Raw genomic sequence first — 13811 nt, 5'->3', positions numbered from 1 at the left:
ACATTTGAGAAAAATATTTCTATTGGATATTGGTAATTTATACTTTTATTGTGAGTGTTTGGGTAAATATTAATATAGTACTTGCTTATTAAATAGTAGTATGCTAAAAATTTTCAAATTGTCCGACAAATGGTTTTATTATCAATTGACCGACACATGCTTACTTCTATTGATAGTCTTTAGTATATACTTGATAGCATCATTCTATACTTAAGCACCATTCTATACTTAAAAGCATTATTCTATACTTAAGGAAGTTCAATTTAATAGTTCACTTTTTAAGTAGTAGTTTTCAGAGTCTAATATTGGCTCCAATACGATTTTGTTGAATTCCTAAAAAATTTTAACAAAAAAATTTATTTTAAATTTTCAATAGAGGGGTGGTAATATCATTTCCCTAACCATATAATTTCGCCATATAGCCTTATTGTAGTTTCCGTCAATTAATTTATTAAAAATGTACTTTAAAAAAATTATATTGAAAATTTTTCACAATTTTTTAATTCAATTATGAAATTGTTTTTTTTTTTATATTATATGCCTTTTGCCAACTTTGAATTGTTGGAAATCGTCAATTTGATAAACTATTTCTCTATTTCTAATATAAAACTACCAAAACATATACGAATAAATCATAAAATTTTCTGATATCAAGTTTAATATTTTGTCTACTATCTACTTATATACTACTTGTATACTTAAATTTTATAATATTTATTAACTTGTTTTAAAAATTTGAACTCAAATAATTTATTAACTGTCCTTAATTCCTTGATAGCATACCGTTGTAATCTATCGTGTTTTATGCATGTAATAATTTCAGATCTTAAATTGCTATATGTACCGCTTGCATACCGCTATAAAGAATTATACATTCTGTCATATTTTTAAATTATGATTTTTTTTTTTTGTGAAAATGTATTAAATCTGAAAATTAATTACCAATAATTATTTATTGAGTAAAAAAGAGATAGAAGAAAATTCCATGAATATTTCATTTTTTAAGTAATTTCACCTGCGTTTTTTCTTATCTTTTTTTTCGCATTTTTTTTTTGTCGTATAACATTTTAATATTTTTAATATTATTAATATTTAGTTATACATTTACAAGCTTTTTAAATCCGATTATACTCACTGCAAAATATATGGAATTGCTCTGCTATATTGGTTAATAATGATACATAAATGAATTTTACATTATCAGAAGCTTTGTATATACACACATACATAATTTATGAAAGCACGAGCTGTACATTATATATAATATTTGTATGAATGTAGGTACAATTATTATAATACACGTTCCCAATCATTTTTCACTCCAAAAATGTCCATATTTAAGTAAAATCCAATAATAAATAACTTAAAATGTCATTTTATTTTTGATTTATGTTTAAATCTTATTTTTAAATTTATTTGTTTTGTAGTACATTACAATTTTTGGTATACATTAAGGAACAAAAAAATTTTTGATAGTAGATCGTTGAAAATTGTTGAAAAGAATTTGTTCGAAATTTTGTTTTATAAAGAAGTCACCAACATAATTTTAATCTATATGAAATTATCGTAGAACTGAGAAATCAATATTAAACTACTCCTTATTAAATATTTATATGTACGAAATTGCATACATCAACTGATTCAATAAGTCTTATATTATATAAGAAATTACTCTAAATACAATTTAATATTGCTCCTATTGCTCATTGCATACAATAAAAAAAGCTCATATAGTGCCACTAAATTTCGCGTGATAAGCTTACGGTAGAAGTGGAATAATCCATTTTAAAAAGAAAGATGTCTGCCTGTCTGTCGGGCTATTTGCCTGCCAAGTATGGAATTATGTCCCATTACCTATAAAATTGTAATTTGAAAATAATACTATAGAGTACTTTTATAATTCCATAACAATTATTCTTCAGTAAATTGTAGTTAATACTTGTACATTTTCACGAATACCTCGATTCGATTATGGACAACAGATCGTATATAAAACGTTAATACGACCTGTAATGTAATTTTTATAATTCTTCCAAAATCTTTTAATTTTTTTTCATTACTTCATTTTCTGATCAATCGTCATTTTTATTTATACTAACATTATTATGGTGTACTTGCATACATTTTAAAAATATTTCAAGTCAACAAAATTTTATCGAAAACTTAAATATATAACAAACAAACAAAAAATAAAATTAAATAAAAAAAAAAAATGAAACGATAAAACATTCGAATTCAAATGTCATTTTATGTTTAATTTAAATTGGAAGCTACTAAAAATACTTAAAAACAAGAATTGAAAAGTTGATTATGCGCGATTGGAATTCATAATTTTTCAACTCAACTGATATTTTATTATAAAATATATGATTGTAATGATCATGCAACAATATAATAATATTAATGACTATATAGTTAGTAGTTGGTAATATAAATGACAATGATGATGCTGCTACCATTTACTCTATATATAATCTTATATACTAGCACTAATAACACAAATATAATATTGTAGTGATGTTGATAAAAATAATGGCATTGATGATGATGGTGGCATTGATGATGATGTTACCATTATTCCAGAAAAAATTTATAATGAGTTGACGTTTAAATGACTTAATGCCAATGATGTTGAACTGAATGTTAAGTGCAAATTATTATTTAACTGGCTTTTACGACGACTTTTTAACGACTTTAAAGAAAAATAAATAACAAATAAAATATAGGTACGAGTATGTATGTATGTATATATGAAGAAAAGAAAATAATCTGAAAAAGAAATTCAAATTACATTATTTTAAATCGTGTATATTTGTGTATATATATATGAGTATGTAGTATATGAATACAGTATGTATACAGTTGTGTGCATAAATTACTAACTCAACATTGTTGTTACAATTTATCAACAATGTAAAGTAAAGCATATTTTACTAAATGTTCGCTTTAAAATATGTAAACTACTTATATTGTACAGTATTTTGTGTAAATAATAAATTTTAGAGTGATTGCATTTATTTTTTTAAAAAATTATTTCTGGAATCCTGATTCCTAGTTCTATTATTGGACAATAAAATAATATTTTGTTCAAAAATGTCATGGTAACGATATGATATTAAAGTGTGCCGTGAGATAAAAAAAAAAGTCATAAAATTGTAGATTTATGAAATTAATTCAATTAGCGGTGTCTCTTTTTCACCTTAATATCGTGTTGAAGCTTTGAAATTTTTAAAAAAGTGTATTCGGTTAATAAGTTTATCTAGAAAGATATTTAAAATAATTACTCAAGTAGAAATATAGTACAGATTCGGAAGCAATGCGATTTTAAGAGTGAATGGGCAATAAGAGAAATTGTTAAATTTTCTCTGACAGAGTCAAGTATTCTTTTCGATTCTTATAAGATATACCCAATGCTCTTATTGAATTATTCATCTACCTATTAATTCATCTATTTTTACTTCTTCAAATTATATCACGATTATATTGTAATTTAAAATTATATGATTAAGGAAGTTTTTTATGCAAACTATGCTAAAATGTCTATGCAAGCTATGCTAAATTGTTGAAACAATTTGCCTTATATTCTAATACAAATTGCCTTTAACATAAACTAAGGACGAAACCTGAGAAAAATTTTTTTAATTTATTAAAACGTTTCCACACACAGCGCTTTCTCTCTTTTTTTTCAATTGTAAAATTTATAACAAAGACTGTGCAAAAATTTTTCCAATTACTAATAAAGACACGTAAATAAATCATTTAAAAAAATACAAGAAAAAAACAAATGATCAATAAATTTTTTAACAACTTGTACAAGGAATTTAGAAAAATTGAATACAGTGCTATGCAATAATTTAAGGGAGTTTTGTATTCTAAAAGCAAACACATTTAAAACAACAACATAATATGAGCCCGAAATCAAGTTTCATTGCGTCCAGTGTAGAGTCCGGGGCTACAATAATTTATCATCGGTTTTCATTTTATTCAAATTAATCTAAATAATTCAATTATACCTATAGAATTATTAATTTTCAGTATTTTCTTGAATATTCGAAAACTATGTTTGAGATTTAGTTTATAATTTTAAATCATAGAGTAATAACAGTACTCTAATTTGTAAAAATCAGCACTGCGAAGACTTTAAAATATTATTGTATACACATAATTTATAATTAACACAATGAACTCTTTGAAATCTTTATTCCATGACATAATTTAATTATTCGGTCATAAAAAATGAAAAATTATAATAATGTGGTTGTTGTAATAAAAATAAAATTACAACAAAAACTACAAGAAATTTACCAAAAACAAAAAAAAACTATAACATAAAATGAAATAAAAATTAATTTAATTTTATTATAAATATTTTTTCCTTATGAAAGAAAAACAATATTTATGCTATAAAAATGTTCAATAAATACTGGGTCACAAAATTTTAATATCCCTCTGATTTGTTTTTGAGTTTCAAAAAAAATTGATTGGTTAAACCGATGGATGATTCCATTGTTTCGCGAAGAATACAAAAAAAGAAAAACAGAAAAAAATCAAAAATCTGAAATGAATACAATAAAACAAAATGTAAACTATAAAAAAGAAAGCTTCAAGTAATAAAAACTTCATCACCACATCCAAAAATTTATACCCTTTAGTTGAGTCGCGTCGCACTTCTTGTAAGCGTACGTATATAACTTTAAATTATACATCAAGGTCTCTTTTTGTTTTTGTTTATATTTTTAGTGTTTTTTCTGCTCACTTGTGCCGGTCAATTTATGTTAATTTTGACAAGTTAGCGCTATTTTGAATAATAAACCAAAAAAATATTTAGTATGTTTGTATATATTTTAAATAAATGAAATATTTAAGTTAATGTCTACAACATACAATGCATATAAGTTTTAACTTTAAAATTATACTGGTAGTTTTTGAAAAAAAAGACCATAAAATAAAAATTTCGTTTATAATGGTACACAAAAGCATGAAGGTCATTAGAAAATTAAGAGTCTGATCGTGTATCTCGCCATTTTATCCGCCAAGTGAGAAGAAACTGAGTATGGTGTAATTCGGTATTGTATATCTCGTCTTTTCTAAAATGTATACAAAATTTGTTAAATTTTCTTTTAAAGGTGAAACTAGACGTTCAGTCTCAGAAAATAATTGTTATCAATTATTATCAGTTATCGGAAAATTAAAATATGTATCCATTACAAAACCGAAGAATTCTGATTAAAAAGTTAATAAAAAGTGAGATGAAAAAGTCTTGTATACGATAGGACTGTTACTTTATTAACGAAATGAATACTAAGACAAGACGTTTTTTTTCGTTAATGTAGTTAATATAGATGAAGAGATGAGTTCATGACATAAAAATCGCTATAATATTACAATGTATAAATATACATGTATAAAAATACCTTGTGATTATACTTGCATTACAACACTATTAAGAAAAGTGAATTAATGCCGAATAATTATTATGCCGCAATTTTTGACGCAAGGAATTTTTTATAATATACTTTGACATCCAAAAAATGTATACACCTTTCAAAATTTTATTTCAAATATTTAAAATATCTTATAAAGGTTTTGTAGAAGAAATATTTCATAAAACATTAAATTTAAACTGAATTAATATGAAAATAAAAGTTCAACATCCTAAAATTATGCAATCAGTTTTTTATACAGAAAGTGTTAATTCCGAAATTATAAACGAAGAGTTCTGAAAACAATACTATTGTGTTTTATTAAATTTTTAATTCCGATTTACAAAATTCAAAGACCTTGTCTCTTTTCTTTGGATATCCTATAAGTAACCGGAAATAATTTAATTTATTTTTTTCAATATTATTTTATTCAATCGTCTAATCAATAAATTATTTTATTAAGTGTAACACATTAATTTCAAATATTTTTTTAATTTTATATTTTTTAACATTACATAAATATTGTGTTCACATAAATTTTAATTATTAATCAACAATTTTGTTTTTTGATGAAAATATTTTAAAAACTTGTATAACAGTACATAACACACTTTATGTATGCAATTATATTTTTTGTTTTTCACTGTATAATGGCCTCATATTAATGTTACTGTTTTTGTTTTCTTTATTTTCAGGTGAGCATTGTATATAGAAAATAAGGCATGTTATTGGAAAATGGATACTATACTAAAAAATTATTCAAGAAATTTTATTGAAAAACCAAAAAAAAAAACGTAAATATAAATTAAATAAATTTCACCTTTTTGGACAAATTTGAAATGATAAAAAAAATTTTTTTTTTAAATTTTTAAAATGTCATTTTTTAAAATTTTGTTTTTATTTTAAATGATTATTACTATGATGATTTTCTAATGACTAATAAAAGTATAAACATAAATCTTTCGTTTTTAAGCGGATTAGTTTGTCGTCTCTGCAAAATATTTAAAAAATTTTCCTTTTAAATTTAAAATTTATAAATATTCTAAGTAGTAGTTGTAGTATACATGAATTATAATGATATATTATTGTAAAATATTTTTTTTTAGTAAAGCGGTAAGTGATCAAACGGTTGCATAGTCAAATTTTATGTGTATTTAAAGAAAAATTAACATTAAAAATATAATATTTTTTTTGTTGATTTTAATGTTATTTAAGACAAATATGTTAAATATTTTAAATATTTTAAAAATTTTAAATATGTAGTATAAAATACCTTTATTATAGCTTAACCTATAAATTTTAATAGGTTTTTAGCATTATTGTTTTGCTATATTCAGTAGAAATTATACACAACATTGCAGTAGAGAAAAATATAGCATGAAATTATTTTAATTAAGATAAGAATTTTGGGTTTTTTATTCTCTAATTTGTACTCAATATTCATAATCGAAAATGAAAATATTATAAATTTTCAAATGTGCATCGGTAGAAGTATTTTTTAACGAGATCTTATATTTATACAAATTACGGGGTATACCAGCCTCGGTGGTATTCTCGAATGAGAGAAGTGGGAATGTCAATATGAAAATTGTATTTCTTGGGTTTTAAAATAAGTTTACAAAGGAAGCTCTACTTATCACACATATTTCTCTAATTATAGTAGAAAACGTAGTTCATGGTCTCTTTTTAGCGAGAGTGTTTTTGAGACCATATATTACGTGTATAAAAGAGTTATTTCGTTATATCATACTGCTTCAGGAATATCATCGAGTTTTGGACACCCTGTAGATTTGGTGCAAATTTTGACAAAAACAAAAGAACGGATGACATACATTTTACAGACATTCCTAATAATTATTTCTTTTGTTTTTTTTTTAATAATTATTTTCTTCAATTTAATTTTCGTATAAACGTACATAGCATTGTCATCTAAAAAAATGTTATAAGATATACTCAAACGCATATCTACATATTTTATTTATATTCTACCTCTATTATCCATATATACAAGTAAATATTATTTTTATATGCATACATTCATATTATGCTACTTAAGTTAAGTGCAAAATCAAATAAAAATCCAACTAAAATGAGAAATGAGAATAACATGTTTTTAATAAGAATACTATAATATAGAAAAGTAGAGCTATTCTACATACTATACTTACAAACATAATAATATATACATATATTTATATTAAACACTTAAACTAACTAGAAAATCAAGTTAATTGACAGATATTCGATTTGGGTCTATTCATATTTATAGGTTTTGATCAGGTGTAAAAGTATGTTTTTGGAATAAATTTTTTCTTTATATTGTTTTTCGTATTATTAAAATAAAATATTATTTGAAAAGAATTTTGAAAACATGTCTATGACATCCAAAATCAGAAAAACTTACAATTCTATGAATAAAAAATCAAATAGATTTTGGGCATTGGGAAAATTGTGAAATATTACAGGCATTGTGAAAATCTATTAAGACCATGTTCAATTTAAAAAAGCTGTTCTAAAATATTTAAAATAGTTTGCCGTAAATTGGAATAGTTTCAGTATTATAATTATAGGAGCCAAACAGTTTCCTGGATCAGATGATGTTCATGCTATATGAACAAAAATAATTAGTTAGGATGGAGAAGGTTCGCTCCAACTATACGTTTTCATGACAGTAATTTTGATTTTTTTTGTTTTACCATCAAAATAATTTTACGAATTGAATTTTTTTTTGGAAAGAGGAAATTCCTCTTTGTTCCAAAATCAAAAATATTTGAATTTTTTTTTTGGCGGTACAAATTTTTTTATCATCTGAAAATTACAACGAAATTACTACAAAAATATTCCAAAAAAAAAAAAATTCAGCATCTCGATCAACTGTAAAATAAAAAATTTAAAAACATCTTTAAAATATTTTTATTCATTTATAAATTTTTCCTTTTTATTTTTTTTTTTTACTTTGTCATTTTACATTTTTCCTTAATTTTGCTTTTGTTGTTCTCTTTATTTATTTTAGCAATCAAAATTTGTTTAACATGGCAAAAAACTTATGTTTGTTTTATAAATCATTTACACCACATTTTATGCAATATAAAATTATACTTTGTATTGCAACTTACTCATAACGTACTCGTATATTCAATATCCCCGACTTGGATTCTACAATATTGAACATTTTTTAATGTACACGGTCATAATATAAAACTATATACATATCTATGTACTCGTATGTGTGTATATTGAATTCTAAATTATTGTATATTCAATCAACATAACATAATTTAAAAATATTCATAATCGAAGGTTTATTTTTAAAATTTTTGCTATTGAAAATATTAAAAGAACTACATTAGAAAGGTGGTTAAAAAAAAACATTTTTTTTGCACACTCCTGTTTATAGACATACGGCCTATATAGTATGTAGACGGCTTATACAATCGATATGTTATAATATAAGTAATTTTTAAATTTATAGATGAAAATATTGTTCATGTATATTTATTTTGCACGACATCACGTTCCACGTTTTAAGAAAATTAAAAAAAAGCAAATAAATTAAACCAAAGGAAATCAAACCAAAGGAGTCTTTTAAAGAAAAAACAAAAAAAAAAGCAAAAATAATTTTTATTTTCTTTTTAATTTTTTCCCATTTTTTTTTTTTATTGAAGAAAAGCCGCAAAAAAAGAAAGAGTGTTAAATGAAACGAAATTGTAGCGATAATAAAAATGACAAATTGAAAAATTATATGAATATCGGTTTTACCGATCATTTTTTGAAAATATTAGGTTAGTATAAATAGAGTCAATATTAAAGAGAGTCCGCATAGAATATATAATGTTTAAGTACGGAGAGATTAACTTTAAAATTTAATAAAAGAAACAGGGAAAAGTTAGAAAACAAGAGGTTTTCTGATTTATTTAAGAATAGCAATCAAAATTTCTTCAATTTCTTACCGCCGATTCTGAACTACATTAAAAATATATGCGGTAGCGGGAGATATTCTACTAAATTTCGCAGTGGACGTCATTTTAACAAAATATTACTGAATTTAATTCGATCAAGTGTTCAAATTTAGTTCAATAATATAATTTTACTTTATGTAGAGCAATAAAAGCGACTTCGACTTTATGTACAACAATAAAAGGAATACTCTTTTCAGGCCATTTTATTAAGATGGCAAAACCGGAACTCATTTGAAATTTATATAAACCGTGATGGTTGGGATTACTAACCTAAAACAGAAACCCTATTTTGTGTCATGTTGATGGAAAAATGGCTTAACAGTTTTAGTACAGAAAACTAGTCTGGAAGCATACTTCACTCTAAATTAACCAACCAAACGATATTTTTAAATAATATTGGTAATATTATTTGTCAAAATCAATACAAGTATTTGTCTTAAATCAATATATTGTGCAAATTAAGAAAAAAAATGACACAAGAAAAACATTTTGTTTTTTTTGCTCTTAAAAATTCTTTTTCCTTTAATTTTATAAAACGAAAACCTGTTGAGAAATACCTTAATATTGTTTTACAAAATAAAAACAAAATGAAAGATCGAACAAAAATTTTTTGACGTTATTTCGTTTTGCTTTCAAGAAAACAATTATCAAGAATCTTCTTTTCGGAAATTTTTATTTTTGAAATTTGTTTTCAACATTTAGAGTTAAAAAATTGCAGTTAAAAAAAATTTCGCGTTTTTGTTTCCAATTTTCTGTTTTGCTCTTTTGTTTTGCCTTTTTTTTCTTCTTTTTCATACAGTTATCTTTTTATTGTTAATGTCCTAAAGCTTTTAACCGTATCAAGTTTTTTTTCCATAAGGGCAAGTTTTTTTTATTGTTTTACAATTTCTCAAAAGATATCACAGATTCTTCTACTCAAATTAAATCTATAAAATATATTTTGATAAATATTTGTGTTCCCAGCTAATTTGGGCTGTTAAAAGCATTTTTTTTTTATGTATAAAACTCCTTCTTTTTTTGTGCGAAATCAAATTTTATTTTTCTTAAATTAAAAAAAAATTTGTTCTGTTGTCATTTTATTATTAAAATTTTTTATCGTAGACGAAAGGATGTTTTTACCTCCGATTTTAAAAATAACTCTCATGGAGGCTTTTAATTGCACGTTTTTTTTTCAATGAAATTATAATAAATTGTGTAAGAATAGAATAATATTGGTCTCTTCTTCTAAATTTAAAATCAAGGCCCAGTACTTTCATGAATTTCGAATAATTTGACTAACTGGAGGGCCTGACATTATAAAACTTTTTGTCTTGATATTATTTTCAAAATTTTGCATTACTCTGGATTAAAACAAATGCAATTTCGATCTGCAAGTCCCCCAATTAAAGGCATAAAAATTTTATATAAGTTTATAAAGAGAATTGTGTCAAAAATAATTTAAAAATAAATTGGGCTGAAATCAACATTTTAGTTTTTACCACATTCAATTATAAAAATGAGAAGAATTTTTGTCTTTGCATCTTTCTCAAATTCTTTTCAGTTTATTGAATATCGAAATTCACAGTAATTTCAGTTTTAAGAATAACAATTTTTACGAAAATACAATTTAGCATTTCATGTTATTTTTACAAAATCCAACCAATTTATTATAATTTTCAGTCTATGGAAATTTTCTTAATAACTGCGGAACAACTGCGTACAATTTTAAGTCACACCATAATAAATTTAAAAAAAAAATTTATACATACACTCAAAGATATTAATTTACAGAGTAAACAATTTGTAAAAATTTTTTCATATGAAAAACAAAATTTTTATTTTATCGTTATTGTACCAATAAATAAAAAAAAAATCAAGTCAAAAAATATTATAAATATGGCGAATATTTTATCAAAAATAAAAAAAACAAATAAATTTCTGGCAACATTAATGGTTTATTATTAAAGGCTATCAAATTTTATTCATATTAAACAAAATTTCTTAAATAGTTTGCCATTTAATTTAATAAAAATAATAATAAGAAATATTTTGTACAATTAGAAAATATTTCGAACAAACCGAATTATTTAATTCCAAATATAAAAATTTTTTTAATCAAAATATTTTAACAAAATATGAAAAATTTACAAAATATTTTTAATTAATGTTGGATTTTTTTTATAATTATTGGTCAAAAGGATGTAAAATATTCAATTTTAAGATAAAGAAAATTTATCTATCACAGATTTTTTCGTATTTCAAATACAGCCACTGAAATCCAAATATACAGCTCGATCGCAACTATAATCGAAACCTCTAATTTGAATTATGATCCTTTTAGAACTATTAGAGATTTTCACAAACTGCAATACTGCAAGCGAATAACTACGTAACGCAATTTGCAAAAATATAACGTGAGGAACATGCAATATATTTTTAACTATTCTGTAAAATAAAAATGTGCTACTAATACTACTCGTAATTTCGCTATATTGAGAAAATTTAGAAATGTTAATAAATAAACTAGGTAAGGAATCTGAAAATAATTATAGGGCAGCTAACTATAGGGCACTTATTATATTAAGCACAATATAAATTTCAAACATATTTTAAAGTATTAAAATTTAATATGTAATCTAATATTACTTCATACTTTAAGTCAATATAAAATATAGAGAATATTATAAATATCGAAATGAAATCAACCTACAATACAAACTTAATTACAATATTGAACGCCCTTTACCTTTTTATTTTGTTGGGCGATCTTTTATATTTCGATATAGAAGTTTAAGAAATCAAAACAAAAAAACCAAAACCTCCTTTAATAGTTAAAATCTTTTGATAACGTAGTTATTATGTTGATATTATAAAATTATAAAATATGTGGGTATCAATATCAAAGAAAATTAAATGAAATAAGAAAAATGAAATTAAAAGTTAAAAGATGCACCCATAAAATTTAAAAAAATATATATATATATAAATATAGGCGTAATAAACCATTATTTAATTTTATATTATAACATATATAGAGTGCGAATATTCAAAATAAAATTAAGACGATGTTTCACTGCAGTAAAACTTACTTTGTATGGAAAAAATTTCATTTAATAAAATAGTAGTTCAAGATTAAGTAGATTGATTTAATGAAATCAATTATATCATTGGTCTAATTCAAAGACTAAGTGTTTAATTAGACAAAAAATTTCGAAATTTATAAAAATCCTGTATATTGAGATGATCTACTTCGAATTCCACGAAGAGAAAAGTTATTAGAAATTTCATCTACATTTTTATTATTAAAATTACCAAAATTCTTAAACTTTTTGAAAACACTCTGTAAAATTTAATGTAGTCGCGATATATTGGGTAATTTTTTGAATTTTATTTTATTTTCTATTTTTTTTTTTTGTATCTACCTTTTTAAATTAGTTTTACTGAAATAAAAGATATCAACATCTGATAGTGTTCATAAAAAATAAATTCAGTGTTAAAAAATTAATTAGTTCTCTCGGAATATAAGTATATACGAGTATACCTTTATAATTTTATTCAAATATAAATTATCTATTTTTTGTTTTAAATAAATTTTTTTTTTTGTATATTGAAATATAAGAACTCCTTTTATTATACGTCAGTATATAGCCACTAGTAATACCATATTATGAATACCATATATGAAAGAGAGGGAAAGCAATAGCACTTTTCTGTTATACATATTTTGTCATACATGTGTTACTAATTAAATGTAGACAACGTTACTTTTGGTTTTCTTTTAAAATAAAATTTAATTTTAATATTTTCAATATAGAATTTTTTTTTTATAAGAGGAATATTCAAGGAACGCAATGAAGAACAAAATATTGAAATTAAATTATTACCTGTCATTATAAGATAATGTTCCTTTATCATATTCCTTCATATAATATATTATTCCTGCAATATTTAAAATATTTGCGATTATGAATACTGGTTCTCTCATTGTTAGTATTATTTCATTTGATTTTAACTCGCTTGCAATTTAATTTGTTTATTATTAGACCTATACATGTTAGAGTCTTATGACTTTCAAAAATGTAATTCAATTATTTTACTAATAGGTTTTAAATCTTACATGTGCTTGTTTGACCATTTTTCATAATATTTCAGATTATTGATTTGAAGTTTTTAGTAGAGTTAATATGTGTGGACCTGTGAGGTCCCTTGTTATTGTTCTACAATAACAAACAAATTAAACTCTTACGCTCTAGTCAGCTTTGTTTTACACTTGAATTGGATCAAATATTGTCTAAAGTTTTATAAAGCGCATTTCAATTGCCTAAGACTTAAATAAGAATAAATATTTTGAGTGCAGTTCATAGTTGAAATTCATTTTTGCATGATACCTTAAGCTAAAAGCTTATCTTAAGATTCCATTTAAAATAAGTAAGGTTTTTTCAGTTTCAAA

This window comes from Condylostylus longicornis, unplaced genomic scaffold (genome assembly GCF_029603195.1).
Source record: "Condylostylus longicornis isolate FDR11 unplaced genomic scaffold, ASM2960319v2 ptg000048l, whole genome shotgun sequence".
In the NCBI taxonomy this organism is placed as follows: domain Eukaryota; kingdom Metazoa; phylum Arthropoda; class Insecta; order Diptera; family Dolichopodidae; genus Condylostylus; species Condylostylus longicornis.
This window is presented reverse-complemented; position numbering follows the sequence as displayed.